The 18263-nt window shown below is 39.8% G+C and overlaps 1 protein-coding gene across 1 annotated transcript in view; it reads left to right on the top strand.

Moving 5' to 3' along the window:
• AGMO (alkylglycerol monooxygenase) overlaps positions 1-18263 on the top strand; it is a 126981-nt gene that overhangs the window by 80284 nt on the left and 28434 nt on the right. The window lies entirely within an intron of this gene.

Genomic DNA, 18263 nt, shown 5'->3' with positions numbered 1-18263 from the left:
CACATACAGGCACACAAAAGCACCAGACCCACCCTCTGAAGACACTTCCACAACAGCCAGTTAGTAGCTAAATGCCTGTTGAGTGTGACGGGGCGGGGAGCCTTTGCCTGGTGACAAAGGGAGAGCAGAGAGAGACCCAAGCTGGCCTCCCATGAAAGAGAGTTCCACAATTTGGGAGCAAACACTGAGAAGGCCCTCTCTTGTGTCCTCACCAAATGTGTCTAAAGGTGGCAGGATGGAGAGAAAGGCCTTGCCAGAATACAACAGTTGTATTTTACTTTGGCTTTAGCAGTAAGCACTCAAATGGTGTACAGATAACACTACTTACAAGATCTGAATGCAATATGATAGAGTCATAATTGCTCATGGTACATGTTGATCTTTCTCAACCTGCTGATTGATTTTGCTGGTTTGTATTATAACGCTTCAAAAATCCAATTGACCAGACATCATTTGCAAGACAGGAAAGGTGATTGTGCAGTTTGGACAGCAATGGTTCCATTGATTTTTATCTTCAAATATTAGTGTCATCTGTATATATACTATTCTATAGCTTTGCTCATATCTATAATAGGAAGACTGTCATAGTCTGGGTATTGGTTGGGATGTACAGCTGTGTTTTCCTGTCAAATGTAAGAACCGCAAGCCACTCCATGGCCATGCCTACCCCCATGCTGTGTAAGATGTTGGAGGAAGGAAGTGATGGAAGGAAGCTCCCATGAAGCTTCATGATAAAAAGCCTTGTCAGCACACCTAGATCTAAATAAATTCAAGTTGAGCTTGTAATATTAATTCTCTCTGTTATCTTTGCTAAAGAGAAAATCCAGCCATTGTGGACTAGTAAGATGGACTTTCTTGACAAGACAAGAGCTCTGGGGGTAATAATGCCCCTTGGAGAAAAGAAATCATAGTTGAACCTTACATTCAGTAGATTAAGTTAGTTTCCACTTAGGTGTGACAGAGTCATTACTGACTTTAGCCTTAGCTAGTGTGTGAGCTGGCTTCACCACCATCAACTAAAGATGATGATGTATGGTTCCAGATGCTCTGGCCAATTGACCATAAAATTGCTCTGCATTTCTGGCAGGGCAGCCAAGTTAGAGCTTTTAAAATCTCCATGCCTGAAGCTCAGCGCCCACTGTTTGGAAGCTGCTCATTATTCTTCTCCTGCCCCCTGATCTGAGCAAAAGAGAGACTTCTGGAATCAATTAGAAATGTCTGCCCTTGATGAGATTTGCACGTGAGTTTGGAATTGTGAGGCTTTGATAGTGTCAGCCAACAGCTGCAGTTTCAGGTGGTAAAATCAAGAGAAGAATTTTTACAGGGCTTAATTACAATCAGTATATATTTATAACTAGTTGAGGGACACTAGAAAAAAGTGAAGTTCGAAACTGTCAAGCATATTGTTGAAGATGAGACTTCATTACTTCCATCACAGGAAAGTAAACAAAATGTTTGTTGGAAACTTGTGGTTGTGAGACTGTGTTGTGGCTGCAAGAAACTGGAAATGGTGTTTTCTGTAGTTCTTGCTGCAAAAGAAACATCTGGCAGTATTTATGTCATTCCTATTTGACAAGTTGAGGTAATAATAAGCGGTGATACACATTTGTGTACAAGTGTAAAGTACAGACTTTCTTAGATAAATATAATACAGCAATCCGAAAGTAACCCTTTCCCATCCAAGGATCTATGTATTAAATGTATATATTTTAAACATGTTATATTTACAGGGTTGTATCCAACGCTGTCCATGCACTCCTCCTACAGAACCCTTCATGCCCTCAAAATCTGCTCTGGAGGGTAGGGAACCTGCTGGAGCAGATTTTGCAGGGTGTGTTGGGGGGCTGCAGGGGGAAGGACCAGAAAGGTGAAGTTCTGTTGCTTGGGTGGAAGTCCACTTGTGCAATATTGAATTTTGCCCACAGTAAATAACAATTCATGGAAACTGTTACTGTTGATCATCTTGCTTATATTTACCTTTGTCTTCTATTGTGCTTGCATTTACTAAAATAAAAAGGAAATTATAATTATATCTGTATTTTGGAATACATTTTTAATCTATTTAAAATATGCAATCTTGACTTTGCTCAAGTAGTGGTTTCATGTCCTGAAAAATTGACACCCATGCTTCACGTAACTTTTTTAACTAGTAGTAAAAATTCTGCAAATATGATCTGATTGTCAGACCACAACTGCATTTATTAAGCAAGAGCTTATATATTTGCCCTGGTGGTTACCTTCTATCTTAAATAGAATGGAACTAAATGTCTGTATAATTGTTTTAACATCTATCCTACTTACCAGCTGAAAACCATTTTTAAAAAATAATGTAAAATAAAAATAAAAATCACTGAAGCAAGCTAGTTAAGTTTCACCGAATGTCTATCTGAACAACAACTAGAAAAGTATGGTGCTCATTCAAGAAGGCTAGGAGGGATGGTTTTTGTTGTGGGGGTCACTACAGAAAAGACAATGCTTCTCAACTGCAATTTTTCCTTCTGTGGAGAAAAGGATTGGGTAGTTTTATCTGCAGCTTAAATTCACTGTACTTTTACATATGACTGTACACCTGACTGTTACAAATGACAGGCATGGGAGGTTCCTACCCAAGGGTCTTATAATCTAAAATAGACACAGGTAAGCAACTGGGGGTTGTGTGAGAGAGAGCGGGGAGAGGGAGAGGAAGGTATGGGTAGTCCAGGGAATACTTATTTTAATTGCATGTATTTTGCTTTGTACAATAAGATATAGGGCGTAGCTGTTTCTCACGTTCATGCTGAATAAAGGAGAAAGACGCTCCTCCTGCAAAAGAGGGGAGTGGTTGTGGGCGGGAGCTGGTCTCCGCCTCCCACTCACCTGGCTGGCGCACCACGCCCACGGGCAGGCACCCAACCAGGTGCCTTCGAGGGGGCGTGGACGGCAGCGTAAATCGCTGCTGCTCCAGCCACATGGCCTCACTCTTTGTCGTCCCGTCACGAAAACTGAGACCCTGAGCTTTAAGGGAGTGGAGGGTGGGTGACTTGCGACGGGATGACGAAGAGTGAGGCCGTGTGGCTGGCGCACGACCCTCGGTGACATCAGGGGAGAGCTTATAGTTGGATTAGCATCAACAGGCTCAACCTACTGGTGAATAAACCCCCCTTTTAGACTCACCCCTCTCCGAGTGGGTGGAGTCAACTGACATAATCCAATGCCCAAGCCAATACCTTTTCACTTGCTGTAATCAATAAAGTTGTGGCCTTTTCTTGCCCATTAACCTTATATCACGTGTCCGTGTGTTTTCATTCCACTATGCGGGGATTGGGTCCTCGAACCACAATCCAGGGTTCTTAACAGCTTGATTGTAGAAACTTCTGCACTAGCAGATATATAGGAAGTGGTGAAATAACTGCTGCACTATTATGATGTTAGTGTAGGGTTGATTTCCTATTTCACCCCTTCAAAATAGTATCCTAGGCAACAGCCATGATCACCCAGCATGATGTGGTTGTATCATGTACCAGAGATCTTGATCCAGGCACAATTGCAATGAAACAATACACTTTACTCTTTACTCTTGCCACCACTGTGGCAGCTTGTTAGAGGATGGAGGTACTGGCCATTTGTATGCTCTAGTGCAGGCATGACCAGACTTGGCCCTCCAGATGTTTTGGGACTACAATTCCCATCATCCCTGACCACTGGTCCTGTTAGCTAGGGATGATGGGAGTTGTAGTCCCAAAACATCTGGAGGGCCAAGTTTGGCCATGCCTGCTCTAGTGGCAACAATGCAGGGGGCCAAAAATACATGACAGAGATCACAAGAGAATTTGTGATCCTAAAGGTTTTTCCTTTGGTGTCTCAGTGAATACACTGTTCCAACTCTCTGTTTGCCCTCAACTATGTGTATCAGTGGGGCTGGGGTGAATGTTCCATCACATATTCCTATTAGTATTCCATCATTCTGACTTACACTTATGCCCTGGAAAAAGATGTTCTGTAGGTCCAATTCCATTGTTTGCTTCTGATGTGGTAGAGTAACAGGTTATTTTACCTCATCAGCTTCCTATGGTGATTATTATGGGTGCTTCTCCGTGTGATGACAGGTAGAATCTATCATTTCAGTCCCCTTGTCTGTTATCATGATGTAGAAAGTACCACTTATCACCACATAGGGATGCTTGGTTGAGAAAATATTCACACTTGCCTTGTGATGGCTTTACCCCATCAAATGTGAGCTGGACCATAGAGGGTAGTTCTGGATCATAGAGGGTAGTGAAACAAACCTTAATCAGATCTAATGTGCTCATTACGATATGAGGTTTGTAATATTAAAATGTAAAATGTCATTGCTAAAGCACTGGGAACCTGAATAATAATTTTCGCTTTAGTTTCATGATCCCTGCTTTTTTCCTGGAATATTGGTTCTAAGCTGTTTTTCTTTTAATTCTGGTTCCTTAAACTTTTTTTTTTATTTAAAAATGATTATCTTTACTAGCACTACCAAGGAGTTTTAATTCAGCATTCTAATAGTTTTGAGACCTTCAGACCATTTTATCTAAACAGAAAAAATTATTGCATCCCTCCTTTAAGTTGATCCCAAAGTATAAATTGTGGCATGCTTCCTTTCTTTATGCAGACCCCATGAAATAGATAACTTATGCCTGTTCATCCTATTACTTCTCGACTAAAAGATTCATCATTTGCGAGGCTTTCAAGAGCTATTAATAGCCTCCAGTGTGTGCTATTACTGCCATCAAGTGTAATTATATCATTTTGCACATATAACTTTTCACATACTGTTATTTCCCAGGTATGACATCTCCCTTACGATTTCATCTTATGTGTGGTATTCAACTCATACTATTAAAACAATCCAGACTTTAAGTATTTTTGCTCTGTAGTATGTGGGAGGGTTACAGATGTATTGGATAGGAAAAATAGAGCTTGTATTTTAAAATAGGGAAATCTGGTTACTTTAATTTTGTTTTTCTCCAGTGAAAACATCCCACCTTAGTAATGAAGAACACAAAATTGTCAGGGGAAAAAACCTCCTGAAAAACTAAAATTATTATCCAAAGACATTTTTCATCACTTTTAAGTCAGGCATGGAAAGAACCTAAGAGTAGAAATGGGCAACAAGGTAAATCATAATAAAGGAAACCAAGTTTATCTTACTAACCAATTCCTTTAAAAAATGCCTATTTTGTTTGCAACTTAGTTCTCTAAAAAAATCACAAATTCTCACTGCTTGCTAAAGCTAAAGCCTAAGGCTGAGGCTTTCACCACAAGAAGGAGTTGCTTTGAAACTTAAATATAAGAAAAGCCTACTGAATCATAAAAGGTAAAGGGACCCCTGATCATTAGGTCCAGTCGTGACCGACTCTGGGGTTGCGGCACTCATCTTGCTTTATTGGCCGAGGGAGCTGGCGTACAGCTTCTGGGTCATGTGGCCAGAATGACTAAGCCGCTGGAGTGGTACCTATTTATCTACTTGCACTTTAACGTGCTTTCGAACTGCTAGGTTGGCAGGAGCAGGGACCGGGCAACGGGAGTTCACCCCGTTGGGGGGATTGGAACCGTCGACTTTCTGATCGGCAAGTCCTAGGCTCTGTGGTTTAACCCACAGCGCCACCCGTTCTTAACCCGAGGTACTATTTCTGGGTTAGAGGAGTCTGTAACCTGAAGCATATGTAACCTGAAGCGTCTGTAACCCGAGGTACCACTGTACTCGTTTTGATACTGGAGGTAATATATAGCCATCAAGACTATAGATACGGGGATTAGTTAGATATGGGGATAAGTGGCAAAATCGCCTAGCTCAGTTGATAGAGTGTGACACTCCTAATCTCAGAGCCATGGGTTCGAGCCTCAGTTTGGGCAAATGATTCCTGCTAGATTGGCCTAGATTATCCTTGTGGTATCTTCATAGTTAATCAAAGTTGAATGGAAAGGTATTGGGTGCATCAACCCTTAGTAAGTAACAGTCAATAAGAGTCAATAATTAATTGTCTAATAGTGCTGCAGACTGAGAGATAAGATATACTATAATGACTGCCTGTTGGACACCAACAGAAATTTAATTAAAAAATGCTTTGCATTTTCTTTCCCTCAGATCTGCATTCTCCATGACTGTAACAGTCCAATAGAATTAGAAATCAATGTAGCTTTTTTTTTTAAGTTGTATTTATGAAAGTTCATAATACAGGGAATCTCAGACTTTTTTTGCATTTGCATGCAGATATATGCAAAACAATACTAGTTGATTTAATCTGGATAAACTAGTTTTTTATTTTTTAAAAAAGTTAATTTATTAGCTACTTATTAGACATTGAAGCACCACCAGATGCATTGGGTTATTTTAAACATTTATTATAATGTTTTTCCTATGATGTGGACCCATTAAAATAGTTGTAGCGGTTTCTCTGTGGATTAGTAAAAAATATTTTGGAAATTCTTGCATTCAGTGTAGCCATCTATTTTAAGTAAAGAAAAGAAGGTTGTTAAGCTACCAGTGAGAAGTGTGAATATTGTGATTGGCCACTGTGCCTAAACCTGTGGACAGGTATAATGCAGAGTGTAAATGAATTGCTACTGTATAACCTTAAAACTGCAGATGTGGAAGCTAAAATAATATTTAACTATTCATGGTATAATGAATTCTTGCTTGGCGGCTGGCATTCAAAGTCTATTTGAAAGGTACTGTTGGCCTGAGATGCAAGTGATTTGGCAGAGGTCTTGCCTAATATATATTCTCAGAGCCTGTCTGCGCAAGGATGCTGGCAGTTTTAGTGTGATTTCTATTCCAGGAGACAAGTTTCTGTCCAAGGCAACATATGAGTGACCAAATACTTTCCAGTGGAATCTGGGCACTGTAAAATTTCCGGAACTAAGCCGAAAGATTGCAGAGCTTGCTAAACTCTCCCCCCGCCCCCTTGCATACCAGTGTGATGGTGAAATATTTCCAGCTGGAGTACAGTGTGGTGAAAGGCTGTAAATTGAACAGACTATTTATCTTGTTATATTTTACTGGTGTTTTAAATAGCAGTATAGTATTGCTAATCAACTGTAGTTTTATTTTTATTATTATTATTATTACAACACTATGACAAAAGGCATCTACAATACCATAAAACACATCTTACCTCTCAGCCTTTTGTAGAAAATCATCATCAGCAATATATGTAAAGGAAAAGGCATCAAATCACTTCCCATCAAACCAGCAATTCTCAGACCAAACCAGATGTAAATGGAAAAATTTCCTTAAGAAATCAATTAAGAATGGGATGGTTTTTGCTAGTTTACTTATCTTCCCTCAAGCATTTTCAAATCTGTTTTACAAATGTAGAGTCTACCCTTTTTGACAGGCTATTTAAATGTAAATGCAACTATATTCCCATATCCATTTTTTTATAGAAAAAAACAGACTTTTTATTATGATGCATGACACTTTGGGCTAAATTAGAGCCAGCGGTTACTGTTGGGCTGTTCTTGCTCTTCATGAGTTTTGAGTAAATTAGGGTTCTATAAATTATAGCCATTTTGTACCATTGTTTAACACAGCACACATGGAAAACACAGCACGGTTGAGTTGTAATTCAGCTTTAATGATGCAACACTTGGTTCCAGTCAATTGTTAGAAGGCTGTGGTAGTGTTACTTTAGTGCTTCAGACATTGCATGTTCCATAACAATTACAGCCCAGCTTTCAGTAATGGCTGCTGGCGGATTATCCACATGTGAAGTCATAGCAATTTTGAAAAAGAAGTAATAAAAATGCACCTGCCTTGTAGTGGAAAATGAGACTTTAACATCTTTGCTTTGAAGTTGGGTGAAGTCTGTGGTATTAACTAACAGATACTGGTATTATGATGCAGTAATCCAGCCCCTCAGGGGAGTGCAGGGATTTGTAATACAAAAAAGCTGCTATTTTCTAGTCACCATGACAATCTGAACGAAGAATGGAAATAATGAGGTGATGATAAAAACTAGAAGGGTGTTAGCTATAAAGTTGGGAATATGTGGAAAAATCACTTACATTTTGTACATTTTAGTTTAGGTGGCCAGTCCAGGGAATCAGAGAATTTGTTTTTGTCAGTAATGTACATTGGGCCTGTTTGCTTATCTGAAACTTGAAAACATATGATGTAGCAGACTTGCTGAAGGTAAGCAGCTCTTTGCCTGGTAGGTGCCTGGATGGCAGACTGACTTGGAACCCCAAGTACACTTCACTGAGCTCAGGAGGAAGGGGAAGCAGGATATTAATGTAATAAATAAGCATAGTTGCAAATACATAAATTGGGAACCTCTTTAAGGCAAGCTTCTTTTTATACAGTGAATAGTATTGCAATAGGCTGCTTTACACGAATAAAGGCTAATTTGCTTGTTAATGTGTACCAAATTCTTGGGCCTTAATCTACATTATCTTCATGCAGAGTGGTTCATCACAAGCCTAGGGGCACTGAGCCCATGACCAGTGGGGGCCAAGACATGACAAGAGGCAATAATCACAGGACAAACATATTGGGATCATTGATTACAGATGTTAGTAGATTTTGGCATAGGCATTGGGTGTATATCCTGATTCCTGAATCATCCAGCATGTCTGATGGTTGATTGTTTGACAGGTCAGTCCTGGGTTAAGGATTGCCCTATAATGTATATGATATTGGGGTGACCCTTCCAAGACTACAATTTTGTGAGAGTACTATGGCCCGTCAGCCCCCACCTGAGTATCTGGAAAGAAGCACCTTGCCTTGGACCCGATTCCTTGAAGTGGTGCATGGGGCTCTCAACACACACACACCCCACTCCACCTTGAATGAGGATCCAACCCAATGCTTTATCTGCCAGCGAGTTGTGACAATTGCTATGAGGTAGTCAAAAAACCCAGGCAGGACCAATTAGTCTGGAGGCAAAATTTTGCCTGGCCCTGAGTACTGCAAACTGATCTTTCCATAGCAAGGTCTTAAGCATGACCTGCCTGCTCACCTTTGGGCAGAGCCATGAGATGTGGGAGGGTGAGAAACGCAATGCCAAGTGAGCTGCCGAGTAGGTGCAGCCTTTTTATGCTTAGGGAGTAGACCAGAGGGAAGCCAGGGAAATGAAGTATTCCCTCTGGTCTGCTCCCCAAGCCACACCCCCAGTCACCCATGATTGTCTGCAACTGTGGGCAAGCCCCAGCAGCCCGTGGAGGAGGAAGAGACATTCTCCCCCTTCCACAGAGGGACCAGAAAACCACCGTGGCTTGGCCACACCAGACCACAATTTCCACCCCCTGCAAGGCAGATGGTAAGTGGTCCTTATAATTCAGTAGCAATTCTCTGTAGTAAATGTATGATGCAGCTTCTAATGTAGAATGGTTTGCTTCATTCTTTTGAATTCTGCATACTATATCTACCGACCCGTGAATTCTCCCTTAGCAAGAGACTTCACTGATCTCCTTTTCTCCCAACTTTAAGCATTCTGTCCCATCTTTGCTTTACTTTGAATTTCATATTGACATTTTGACAATATAATACACCACTATTTTTTCTTGTGAAGTCTGGCACAGTAACAATTCCTTCTTCCTGGTTTGTCTAGTTAGGATTTATATATATATCACCTTTTCCTCCAAGTAGGTATTCACATACAAATTCCATATTGTAATGCCTTTAGCTCTGTAACAGTTGATACATTCACAATACCTAATTCAGCATGTGTTGTAGCACCTGGTATAGCTCTTATTCAGTGCCAGAAGTTTTCAGACAAAAACATTTGGCCATATTCCAAAAGTGTATTGGTAACTTTAGGTCTGTAATTCTGCTCCATTTGATAAATATACTACTGCAGCTTTGAAAGTGTTCTTAATTCTGGGTATGTCTTCTCTCCTTGGGACATTAAAAACAAGTATTGCTTAAATAAGCACATAGATCATGTATTGATAAAGATAAGTATGCATTGAAGGAAAGAATGTAAGTTTAAAAAACATACTGAAATCACCCTCTCTACATTTTATGCTAAGTTACCTTGATGTGTAAAATTCTTTGGAAACAATTTTTCCTTCTACTATGGAGAGATCTTTTGGCTCAGAAATGTCTTTCCAGTCTTATAATACTAACAACAGCAACAGTAAAAAATGCATTTTGAAGTAGTGGTTGTCCTGTATGTATAATGTTCTCCATTTCTGGCAGCATCGGGGGTGGGAGGGTGGGAGTATAAGTATTAAAATAAATACAAACTTTTCTTAACTGACTCACATTTTTTTCAGTCACCACATATCTTCAGCTGTATAGATACAATTGTAAAATAATAATGTTATACATACATAAAAGCCATTTTGTCAGAATTCCAAATCGCTTCTTCAAAGCCACCTTCTTGAAGAGACATAGCCCTGTCTATGAAGTGTTAGGCCAGTTGTAAGAAATAAGAAAATGCCTGTGTGCGCGCTTTTAATTTACAAGCAATAACAATTGTTAAACAAATTAATGTTTTCCTTTTTTGTGTTAATTGATTTATGCTTGAGAAGCAAAAGGGCAGAAAGCAAATGACAAAACAGTCTTCACAATCTATTCTGGAGCTGCATAAATTGAAATCCACTTTCACACACACACCAAACATTGGAATACTATTTTTTTCCTAATTATTGCAACCTTCAATCATAACTATATTTTTCCATTACTTCTTTGTATTTAGTTTTTTCAACTGCAGTCTCTTATTTCCTGTTTCTATTTTTTCCCCTATCTCAATTTCCTTACTAAGAAACAATTTCTTATGGGATTGTATTCTCCAGGCTTCCTTAACAGTTATTTCTTTCTGCTTAGTAGTATTCCTCAAAGTCTGGTGTTAAGCTCAATTAATTTCTTCCCATGTCTGTTTCCCAGCTGGAATTCTTGTACTTTTATACTGCACTTCCCCTTCCTACTATTAATTTTTTATCATTGTGACATTACAGCAGAATGATTATAGTACCGTCAGGTTAGGGGGTCAACCCATTTTACATGATGCTTCGATTTGCTTAGTTACCTCCTGCATATCCTGTAATTTCATTATGTTGAAGTAGTGTACTTAATCTTCATTTCAGGCTAATCTGATACTGGTTCATACTTCTTCACAATCTCTTATTTAACACACTTTCTTCCATTTTTGTATTACAGTCCCTCAAGTTCTTTTAGTACTTGGCATTTAAGTCTGCCTATTTCCATAAGTGTTACCTCTCAGCTAAAGTCCTATTATAATTAATTACTACTGTCAGGCTTGTGAGATGCCTTAACACCAGCGCACTTGATGTTTCATATATACAAGCCAATTCAAATCCTGCTTCCACTCCAGTGCTGCTTTGCATGACCCCACTATGGCCTTGGGACATAGCCTTCATCATGGTAGTGGTGGTGTTTAGTCATTAGTTAGACCCATGCTAAATAGATATTGGACTAGACAGACCCATAGTGTGTTCCAGTGGGATTCTTCTAATGTTCTCTCTTATTCAGCTTCCACAGGGTAGCAGCACAACCACTGATCATGTTGAAATAGCAGCTCCGTAGTTAGATGTTATCAGCAATAGGGAACATCCAGCCTTCGGCCTTATTAGGTCTGTGAGGCTGCTTTCACCAAACCACACCTATCTGCCCCACACCTTATATAAATATGTGATGTCAGGTGTGAAACAGTTGAATACATGACTGCAAATGAACAATCAAGGTTCCTGATTGCACCTCAGCAAATGGGACTTGCTCTCAGCTCTTTGGCGCTGACAGAGAGCCCATTTGGGGTTGTACACTTGTAGGTGTGGCTTGGATTCAAACTGTGTCTGCAGGCAGACATTTCCCCCTGCAGAGTAGCTTTGCAGACAGCTTTGCCAGTTTGCAGAGGGAAAATGTCACTTGCTGGCTTTGTTTGACTACAAACCGTGCCTGGAAATACGCAATGTAGAGTTCGTTGACAACCCCCAATCAGCTGAACGGCGCTGACAGCAAGCCCCTTTGAAGTTGTCACCTGACATTACAATGTCAGGTGAATGACTGTGTACCTGTCAAAGTGATCCCTGAGGAGTGGGAGAGGTCAGGATCCAACCCACCCACTGGATCCAGTTCCCACCTCTTTCCTAAACTCCTAATTGCTAGCATATCAGTTCGCAGGCAGTTGGTGAGCCTGTTTAAACATTTTAGTAAATGGTCCCCAAGGGCAACTTCAGGGCGACAGCCACTATTATTACAGGAATACAGATTTAATGCTTGTTATATGGCACCTTAATATACTGTGACCTTGAAGCTTTGGTGTAAACTCAAATGGTCAACAGAAAAACCCTTTATATAAGTTTTGTTTCTGCAGCAAGCCAGCTGTGGATCCTGGTATTTATCTCTCTCCTCAATGTGCATTATCTGTTGGCTGGATGACAAGAAGGTGTAGACAAAATTTATGGGAATTAAAGAGTGAAATAAAAGTCTAATTGGAAGGCTGACCCAAAATAGTTCCATAGTGTATTGCACACTTGGACAGCTGTACAAGATATGTTTCATTAGGTGTATAAATAAAATTTTACACTACATTTTGGCAATATATAAGTAAGTTGTCACGATAAATTATACTCTCATTAGCATAAGTGTAGAAATCTATTGATAATGGAGATACATTTAATGTGTACACTGGGTGCTATGTTAACAAGCTGGCTACCAGCAATTTCTTTTGTTTTTTTCTGTTCACCTTAATAAAGGAAAATGATTTTAGGTCTGAACTTTATTATACATAACCCCTTACAAGCCCAAGGGAAAAGAATTCCTGCATTAAAGCTGGAGCCTAAAATTCCGCTGCCTCAGCTCTTAGGAGGATTTGAGAATATGAAGAACTCCTCCTGGAAGGGAGGTTGGAGAAGGGGAAAACAACCATTATATGAGTCCTGCGGGATTAATAAATCTTCCTGTATTCCTTGGAATCCTTTGAACTAAACTTCGAGAGAAGCAATGGAGACAAAGGTCTTCTGGAGCTTTGTTTCCAGGTTGCAGCCCTAACACAGAAATTCACTTGGACAATTTTTATCTGTAAACTCTAAAATGCTGTGTGTGTTAACTTCTGAACTTTTAAAGTCTGAAGACAACAATTATATGAACTCTTTTTGAAAAACGCAGGTCATTAGTAATTTAATGCTTCAATGATATTGCTGAATGTTATCTGATTGGCAAGGATCAGACCATTCCCTCTGACCATAAAGAGTCATCCAGAAACACACACAACGAGAGGCTGTTTTGCATGCAGCCCAAACAACGGACTGTAATTCTGTAGTAAGTGAATTGTGCACCCAGTGGCATCATGGCCAGCCTAATATTATCTGTGCAACCTATCCAAGGTGTGGTTCATGAACATCTGGGGAGCCAAGTGGCTCATAAGAATGCAGAAGATGGCCATCCCTGGTCTAAATAAAAAGGACCGTTTGAATCTGTGGTGACAGAAATAATTAAATTTGTGAAATGATTACCATGGTGGAAAAGACAAAATAAATTTTGGTAATGTCCATAAGCCTTGGAAAGTTCATTGTAAATCTAAATCAATGATAATGAAAATACTTTTTTAAAAGAGCCAGTGTGGTGTAGTGGTTAAGAGTGGTAGTCTCGTAATCTGGGGAACCGGGTTCGCGTCCACGCTCCTCCACATGCAGCTGCTGGGTGACCTTGGCCCAGTCACACTTCTCTGAAGTCTCTCAGCCTCACTCACCTCACAGAGTGTTTGTTGTGGGGGAGGAAGGGAAAGGAGAATGTTAGCCGCTTTGAGACTCCTTCGGGTAGTGATAAAGCAGGATATCAAATCCAAACTCCTCTTCTTCTTTTTTAAAAGTAGGAATACATTAGCAGGAAGCCATCTCTTTATTCTTGAAATTGTAGAATTGGAAGGGACCACGAGGATCATTTAGTCCGACCTCTTACAATGCAGGAATCTTTTATCCAGCATGGGGCTCATTGCTAAAGATTATTATCGCACTGCATTTCTGTGTAGAAACCAAAATAGAGAAAAGCAGAAATGAGGTGGTGTGTGTATTAGATTTGTTAAAATTTGCAGCTACAACTTCAAAAATGGAATTTTGGATAAATAGACTCATCCCAGCAGCTAAGAATCTTGTTGTAGAAAGTCAGCTGCCCGTACAAAACTCTTCCTTTGCTTCAGCAAATTCTCCACATGTTCCTCTAAATATTTATTGTTGTCATTCTTAGATTAACAATGTGAATGAGGACTTGTGAGAATAAATAACCGTATCTCTACAAACCAAAACATATGTTAAGGATGACTGTGTTTACCCAACTTTAAAACAACAAACATATTCCGCCCATGAGCAACAACACGTATTTGAAAACACTGTTTGGGCTGAAATGTAGGAATGGAAACCAAACAAGAACTGGCCAAGTTTGAATTAGTTGATGGAAATTTTGTAGAAATTCTAGCTTTGAGCCAAGAAAATGAAAATTCTCATATGGGTATTGTATATGGCTGTTTTGATTAGCCTTTTTCTCATGGCTTGGGTGGTTAACAGCAAAAAAATAATTTGTGAGGTAACTTGCTATGTATTAGCAATATATACAGCACTAAAAATCCCACAGTTTTAATCTCCACCCGTTAAATGTTCATCTTTTTATTCATTGCTAAATATTATTGCACTGCATTTCTAAGTAGAAACCAAAACAGAGAAAATCAGGAATGGTGTTGTGTGTATTTCAGGGTGTTGGACTAGATCAGGCATAGGCAAACTCAGCCCTCCAGGTGTTTTAGGACTACAATTCCCATCATCCCTTACCAGTGGTCCTCTTAGCTAGGGATGATAGGAGTCATAGTTCCAAAACATCTGGATGGCCAAGTTTGCCTGTGCCTGGACTAGATGACCCTCAGAGTCCAATTCCATGATCCTAAGAAAAAGGGCTTGTGAAGCCTTTGTACAAGATACTCCTTTTAAATTTGGAAGACCTACCTACAGCACATGAAGCTGCCATATACTGAATCAGGCTATTGGTCCACAGCCCAGCACTGTCTGTTGACTGATTGGCAATGTTGCTCCAGGGTGTCAAGCAAAGGTCTTGCCCACCCATCTGACATCCTTTTAACTGGGACTTGGATTGCAAGACATGTATTCGTTCTGTTACGTATGAGCTTCCCACATATATTTCAACATGCGTTGAGGTTACCAAAATATAGCTGAGAATTTTTCAGTCCAAATCTGATAAGAAAATTTGCAGCTTCCTCAACATATGGAAATGATGAAAAGTCTTTCTTTCTTTTTTTTACTATTGTTGTAACCATGTTATTTATTCACTATTGGGCACTTAAGGTATAAATGAGCGCAGTGCGTATGAAGAGCTGCTTAGCTTTTTTAATGTACAATGTGATTGCCTGCACTCTTTGGAAATGAAAAATAACAGAAGAACATACCTATGAGGCAGCTGCCAAGGTTACTAGGAGACATTTGTTTTTATAGTGAGTGGTTGAGGGATTCACCAATTTCCTGATAATTGACCTTTTTTTCCCCTAGAGTAAATTGCCAAAAGAATGACAATACAGAAGGAACTGTAATAAAAACTAGTCAGGATTATAGTTTTTCCAATGTAGATATTGTGGTGATGGGCATGTGGCATTTCACACAACTTCTTTCACATATGTGGGATAAGTGTCATGCTTTGAAAAGAGCACGTGGGAGACTGAACTGACTCCTCTCCCCTTACTTCAATCCCAGCTCACTCCTGTAATGGAGACAGAAATGGAGAAAAATATATGAAACAAGTGACTGTAAGACACAGGAATGGGGAGGGTTCAGTTCCTTTCCCTCCACATGCTGATGTTAAAAAGATCACACCCTCATATATGAAAAGGAGCACATATCCATCATTGCCACCATCTTGCCTTTCCCTTTAGGGTACAAAATAAGGGGCCCCATACCCATTTCAGAGATTTTCAGGATGTTGTTACAGTGAATTAAGCTTTCAACAAACCTATTGCCAATGCTATTATCCCCCTACCCTCAGCCTAGAATGGGGGCTGGAACTAGTGCTATCACCCTTGTTGGTGCGAGATAATGTTACATATTACGAAGCTCTAAAATTCACGAGGGATTAAAAGCTCTTTCTTACTCTTGTTTAAAATATGTCCTTAGTGAATATTTAGTGTGTGTGCATCCTATTATCTGAATTAGTGTGAGGCAGGATTTGACATAAGCATTTGTGGAAATAAATCATTGTCCCTACTCTGATGGGCAGAGCTAGAACACAAGGCTCATGGGAAGGAATATTAGGACTTGGTTCAGTCTACCTCCTCTGACTCATGACACATGTAGTTCTTAAGGAATCCAGCTGATCCAAGACTAAAACTTGTGTTTTACATGTGTATAGGATGTTTTCTGGCTGTGCTCATTCCTCACAGGTGTGCATGGTTGGCCAAGAGAATTTGTTTATTATTTGTTAGCATTTTTCAGTTGCAAGTTTTTCCCCCTACCACAAGTTTTCTGCTGCAGAGCCAGTTGCTATGTGCTAGCTGTACTGCATCAAATACACACACACACACACACACACACACACACACACACACACATATATATATATGAATGTTTGCCCCAGATAGGGACAGGGGAGAAAATTGTGTGGCTCGTGTTTTAATATAAACCAGCCAAATTCACACTTCCTGAAGCAACCTATGAACCTTTTTCAAAATTTGAATTTCTCTGAATTTTACAAGGCAGTTCTCCAGCCCAAGAATGTGTACGAAAATGCAGTTTGTGGAGCGCACACAAGAATGCATATATTAAGGAAAGCAATGTACAGAAATCATCCTATTAAAGAAAGGTTGCTTGCAAAAATGCATGTGCTAACCAAAACTGCATCAAAAGTGCATATGTTAGCAGAAAAGTGTATGAACTTTCATATGGGCTTTTTAATTTATGCAGAAATGAGGTGAAATGAACATAAATTTTGAAAAATGAGAAACTGAAATTAGCAGGTTAGGCAATCCTTAGCAGTGGAGCCACTTCTTTAAAAATGGCAGTTCCCCCTTTTTGACTACATGATCCCATCTAAATGGGGATCACATAGTCAGTATAACGATGTCATAGTAATTGGTCTCTACAGCCACATGAGGCACTGTAACCTTCCAACAGTTTGACTTCAACCTGAGATATACAACAACAGCGACACCTAAAGTACTCAATTTGGTGACATAATGATGTCACAAGAACAAGTTAGACAAAGGGCAACATTTCTTGCCTTTACTCTGAATTGGCTTCATGCTAATGCTATATAGTCAATCAAATCTGGTTGCATAATGGTCTACAAGCCGGTACAGAATGACAGCAAAATCGTTTTCTTACTCTGAACAGGCAAGCATATTTGCTCCTGTTGAAGTCCTCCCCACTCACTGAAAAGGAGAGGATAACTTTTAGCAGCTTTCCTACAAAAAAAACCATATGTGTGTATGGTACACACACACCCATACACCCACACCATTTTGGGGCTCAGCTCTAATCTATAAAGTACCTGTCATTTGTAAGAGATAGTTCCTATACTCCTAGCTTAATGCCATATAAAGGCCACAAGTAACTGCCATCTATATATGATTTAAAGGTTCAGGCAGTACCGTATGCTTAGTTCAGTGCAAATGACAGCATTGTGAGAAGTCCTCACTTTTTAACACTTAATCTGTTACCCTATTGTGTGTTTTGATATCCAATGTACATACTGAAGAAAGATGTGATTACTCAGTAACAAAGCTGCCAAAATGCTGGACCTTTTGCTTACTGATGGAAAAGAATTGTATTCAGTGGAACCAAGCCACTGAGTTATTTTTGCCAGGAAATAGCTAGCTGAAAGTTAACTAACACAGAATAAAACAGAATTTGGGAACTGAATGATGATGATAATAATAATAATAAAAAATATTTGTTGGTAAAGACTGGGTTCTTTTCTATTTTCTGAAGATGTTTTACAGCATCAATAGTCTATTTCCTGATTTAATATTCTATTTTAGATGTTTAGGGGTGTTAGAGGATAGGGGGTGTTTCTTCTGGGGTAGTTTACCCACCTTTGGTCCCCACCCTGAACTCATCTCTCACCTGTGGCTCCTAGAAACTGTCAGCACGTAACAGCAACCACACCTGGGGAACGGCTTCAACTGGCTGGCTAACCCACGTGAGGGTAGCCAATGGGTCTCAAACCTTCAGTGAGTTAGGGACTTCCCCGGTATGTGATAACAGGCTCTGGTGGATTGAGCAGATGAGACCAATAGTGAGTCCAATGGTCAAGAAAGCGGCTTCTGCATATATTGTACAGGGGAGTGAGGGGCATT

The sequence above is a fragment of the Podarcis liolepis genome (assembly GCF_965112155.1).
Source record: "Podarcis liolepis genome assembly, chromosome: 12".
Taxonomy (NCBI): domain Eukaryota; kingdom Metazoa; phylum Chordata; class Lepidosauria; order Squamata; family Lacertidae; genus Podarcis; species Podarcis liolepis.
This window is presented reverse-complemented; position numbering and strand designations above follow the sequence as displayed.